Here is a 5,560-nt window from a genome sequence, read left to right as displayed (position 1 = left end):
GTGGTGGCTATCTGACCAATGGAAGCGATTTTTTCTGCAGCAGATAATGGTTTTAATGGTTCCTTGGTGGGTTCTAACATACCCAGTCCTGCTGCATACATAGGTACTATGACAGGCTGCTTCTTATTGCCTGTGAAGAGAATGTTTCGTGTGTCTATTCCCAAAGAGCACAAAAGCTTCTTGTTGCTATGGGAACCTCCCCACTGATATCTCAAGCCATGTGCATCATGGATATCCTATAGCTCGGTGCACACATCCAGCAGTTCCCCACTTTCAGCTAAGGCCTCTCTTGTTTTTATTGGCAAGGTGCTTGTTTCTAGCAAGTGCTTCAGGGAAATAACTTCCTCTTCACCATCAGGAACAAATACAGAAGGAAAACATGCTTCGAAAATTCACTCCAGGCGGTTTAGTAAAGTTGTCTGAACTGAAGTGGCTGATTCCCGTGCATGGCCACCAGCAACTGCTCCTCTGGAAGTTGCTAAAGGGATACTGTGCGTTTTAGGGGTTCCTGGAGTATCCACATTTTCATCTGTCCTATGTGACTGCCAAGCTTCCTTTCGATGATAAGATTCCATAGCCTGCTGGTCTCCAAATGCTGCCCAAGAACAGTTTTCTTTTTGTTCATCTTCAAAAGCATTCCAATCTACAACTTGGCTAGGACCGGTTGAACTAGTAAAATCACTTTGGAAAACAGTTTAGCATTTTTTGAAGTTTGCAAAATCATCAGAGTCTTGAAAAGCGCTGCAGTCATCTTGAAATTTTAGGCATATACACACACATATACACCTGACATGAGTTTTAAGCTGCCATGTCTGGGACTCGAACTGCAGTTGTCTATGTGGGAATCCAGCAATGTAACCATTATACCATCTGCTGGTCCCCCCACATTTTGAATTTTTAAGGGTGATGTATGCTGGTGACTATAACATAATTTGAAATACATCAAAAAAAAGAAGATGGGTTAATGAGTGGAAAGAATTCATAGATGGGCAAACACAATGAAGCAAATATACTAAAATGTTCATTATAGATTTTTAGTTGTATTTTTAGTTGTATTTTTGTGCATGCTCACTTTTAAATTCTCTTCATTTTTCTTTATATGCAAATGTTGGAATGAATGTATTATATATAATCTTTAGCAATTTACATTTTTTTTTCATTTAGTATTCCTCCATGTTGTTGAGTATCACTGTAGTTTGTTTGACTATTTTGGTCAGCATCTGATTTGTTTCCAAGTGTTTGTGTCATGAACAGGTTTACGTTAATATCATTTTACATGTTTTCTGGGGTACATGGCAAGAATTTCTCTTGAGGATAGTCTTAGGAGTGGACTTCCTGTTTGATGAAGTATGTGAATGTCCAAAGCAGAGAGAAATGCTAAACTGTTTTCCAAAGTGATTTTACTAATTTGGATTCCCACCAATAGTGTTTAAGAGATCCTTGCCAACACATAATCTTGCCCAACTACTTTATTTTTGCCAAGTGAATGAATATCAGATGATGTCTCCTTATGTTCTCAATAGGTATTTTCCTAATTACTAATGTTTTGCTAATTATTTTGCTAATTTATGTTTTTAACTTTTACTTGTCTCCTTTGTGAATATTGTTTTCCTTTTCTAAAATTTGTACTAAAAGTTTAATTTTTTCCAGATTTTCTTGTTTACTAATAAATGCAGTTTCTCATATAAATCATCTTAATGTATTAAATTGCCCAACCCATAGATGTTATGTGTAGTGGTCTTATCATTCGAGGTAGTTGGTAATCCATTTTAATTTCTTCCTTAACTCAAGTATTAATTGTATGTGTTTTTTAATGTCCAGGCATTTGAAATGTTTATCATCTCTTTGTTGTTTTACTCCATTTTCATTGCATTGTAAGCTACAGATATTGCCTGTGTGATATCATTTTGAAAGATTTATTATTTCCTTTGTGGCCTGGTACAAGAAATATTTTCAAGAATATTTCATTTATGTTTAAGACATGTGCATTATCTCTTGAATACAAAATAAAGATTGGCTATGGCTACATTTTAACAAGTTTGTTGATCATATTATTCCAGTCTTTTGTACCTTACACATTTCATCTACTTGATCAGTCAGTTTCTGTGAGACATTTATTCTTTCACTGTAATTGAATACTCATAAAATTTTCCCTGTTGTATCAGTTTTTGGTTTATATATCTTATAAGTACACACACACAGACACGCACACTCATGATTAGTGTATCTTGTTGGTGGCTTGCATATTTTATATTAAGAAATACCTCATGGGCAAATGAACTGAACAGACAACTCTCCAAGGAAGACATACAAATGGCCAAAAAGCAGATGAATAAATGCTCAAGATCCCTTATCATAAGGGAAATACAAATCAAAACCACAATGAGATCTACCTCTTTACCCCAGTCAGAATGGCTATGATCAAAAAAATAAAGAACAATGAGTGCTGGCAAGGCTGTGGTTAAAAGGGAACTCTCCTACACTATTGGTGGGAATATCAATTAGTACAGCCACAGTGAAGAATAATATGAAGATTCTTCAGAAACCTACACATAGAACTACAATATAACCCAGTAATATGTGACTTGTGACTAGGGTGGAGGAGTGATGAAAAACCTAGCACATCTATGTTTATTGCAGCATTATTCACAATTGCTAAATCATGAAAACAACCCAAATGCCTAAGAACAGAGGGCTGGATTGAAAAAAATGTGGCACATACATACTATGGAATACTACTCAGCCATAAGAACCAATGAAACCCTGGTATTTGATACAAAGTGAATGAACATAGAAGATTTAGTGCTAAACGAAGCAAGCCAGACTATGAAAGACATTTTATGTCCCTGCTCAATATATACTGAATGTCTACCATAAGCAGAAACTGAATATATAACATCAGGGACAGCAAGTATATACACCAGAGACTGTATAGGGTGGGAGAGAGGGGCTAACAGAAAAAACAATGAACAGACTCAACGATGGAAAGTTATTTGTTGAAGATGATGTATATGGTACTATCTTTGACTTGATTAATATGCAATGCACGCATACTTTGAAAAACCTTATTTGTACTGTTAATATGTATACAATTAAGTGTAGAAATTTTAAAAATAAATCAGTTTATCCCTTTTAAAGTTCTTTGCTTTGAATTTTGTCTGATATTATTACTAATACCTGTGAAAATTCCCATCCACTTCTTCTCATTTAAAAAATATTTTCATTGTACCACACACACACACATACACAGACACATATTTAAACTAAAGTAGGAAAATTAGTATAATGACTCCCTTTGTAATCAGCACTCGGCTGCAACAGTTATCAACTGTCTATTTTTTCATCACTCCTCCACCCCAGTCACAAGTTACATCCCCCCATTGTGTATTTTAAAGCCAATACCAGATTTGTAATTTTACCCATATACTTCATTATAAATCTCTAACATGTCATGTGAAAAAGAACAAAACAACTACAAAGTAAAAGTTACAAAGGAAAAGGAATTTACTGGTCTTTCAAAACTTGCTCAGAATAGGGGTCAGACCCTTGGGCGTGCTGCCAGATCTCACCAGCTGCAGGGTCAGAGAGAAATTACAAAAGTGTCCTCCCACTCTGAGGGGAAACAAGCTCCTTTTGAACAGAAGGGGAAAAAGTTGCTGGAAAAAGTTTACATTTGGGTAAAGATAATAGAGATGTGTCTGGGGGAGATGGGAAAGGGACAGGATTAAGCAAAACGCCATTCTTCTTTGTTTCCACAGGGAAACTGCAAGTTCAGACACAGTTACAATTATCTAGAGAAAAAAATGTCTTGAAGGTCAGTCATGCAGTTAACAGAAAGTAATCAGTAAGAAGGCTGGTCGGTTGCTCCTTCTCCTTTGTCCTCAGGTTTGATTTTTAAATTTAGTATAGCAATCTCTTTTCTGGGTAAAATCCTCTATTTTCACACATATGAGAATGTTTTTCTTTTTCTTTGTTTCCTCCTCCTTCTTAACAAAACCATGGTACCATCATCCCTCAACAAAAGGAACAATAATGCCTGGAAGATTTTTAGACATATGCGTGTGCATGTGCTTGTATGTATGCATGTGTATGTGTGTGTGCGTGTGCGCGCTAACAAGCTCCCACAGGTTTAACTTCATTTGTTCACTCAGTAAACAATTATGCAGTCTAGGACTGTGCGAGAGACAGAGAACCATGTGATAATCAGAGTCCAACATTCTAATGTCTAGAATGTTTGAAGTGAGGCCCCAAAAGGATGTGACTAATCTGAGGACACAAAAATGCAGGACACCAGAGTTTATGATCAGGTCCTTTCAAAGAGCCTTACTCACTCACTGGGTCAAAGGGCTTTAAGCTGGCATTCTCCTACCATTGACAGAAGGGCTTCCCAAAGGAGGCACAGGAAGTGGATGTTTTAGAACTTATAGTGGTTCATCCATTGAAGGATATATATTCTTCTCACATCTGGAGCTCTCCTCCTTCCTGTTATCATCTTCCAGAGAAGCAATGGCATCTTCATAATTTCTTCTTTGAAGGGCCAGCAGATGGTGTAGTAGTTATGCCACTGGACTCCCACATGGCCAACCGCGGTTTGAGTCCCTGGCCTAGTGGCTTGAAACTCAAGCTGGCTGCATGGTGCATGTATGCCCAAGATCCAGAGAGGAGAATGGAGAAGAGTTTGCAGCACCACCCTTCCCTCTGGGGGGTGATTTCTCACTTTCCCTCTCACTATCTCTGACCCTCTCTCTCTTCCCCCACCGAGTGCATGCACCCTAAGGCAAAAACCTCTACCAAAAAAAAAAAAAAAAGTCATCTTTGAGGTACTAAGGGGTACCAAACTGGTTGTGGGGCAGGTTGGAAATTTGTCCTAATGCCGTGCTTTCATAGTTATCACTTAGCTTTATTTTATAATGAACTATGAGAACTAAAGTTTCCTAAAAGATTTTTTTTATTGACATATTAAACAGAAAGCAACCTGTGGACATATAAAGTTAAAACAAATTTTAATTGATACCTATTATTCTAGTTGGAGTGACTGGTGTGGGACTGGTGGAGATTAGGGGGTGTTTAGGCCCTCACTACACCTCGATCCCTCATTACCAGAATGATGGGACTGGACCGTACCACTCTACCTTCTTTTTTCTCTCTCCTCCTGGTAGCTCCCAGTAGGGAACTGCACCACTCCTACTGCATCCCTTCTCACCCAGTAGTATCACTCAAGAGACGAATGTACCATCATGACATTTCCCCTTCTCCTCCAGTGGTATCTCCCAGACTCACTCAAGGTTCTTTTGTTCCTCTTCTTATTACTATTGGCTCCCTTTTGTTCCATGCCATATCCCTAGTGGTCCTTCAACTTTTCCAGAAGCAGAGCCCCAGAGCCTAACTGCAAAGATCCCTGAATGCCAACAAGTCTACCCTAAAGAAGGATAAGCCATTTCTTTCCAGAGCAACTCCACTGTTCACCACAATGCCACAACTTCTTCCACTGTATGACATGGATACCTTAACAATATGGATGTCCCCATGAAGAAATGGCACTTGGATACAGCCATATTCC

At 38.1% G+C, this 5,560-nt stretch overlaps 1 pseudogene; it reads right to left on the bottom strand.

The window, feature by feature from the left end:
- The window catches only part of LOC102495343 (aftiphilin-like), a 3,369-nt pseudogene extending 2,688 nt beyond the window's left edge, over positions 1–681 (bottom strand).
- Positions 682–5,560: the final 4,879 nt, after the last annotated feature.

The sequence above is a fragment of the Tupaia chinensis genome, unplaced genomic scaffold (genome assembly GCF_000334495.1).
Source record: "Tupaia chinensis unplaced genomic scaffold, TupChi_1.0 Scaffold149648_1, whole genome shotgun sequence".
NCBI lineage: Eukaryota > Metazoa > Chordata > Mammalia > Scandentia > Tupaiidae > Tupaia > Tupaia belangeri.
Note: the sequence above shows the minus strand (reverse complement) of the source record. Positions and strands in the feature narration are given on the sequence as shown.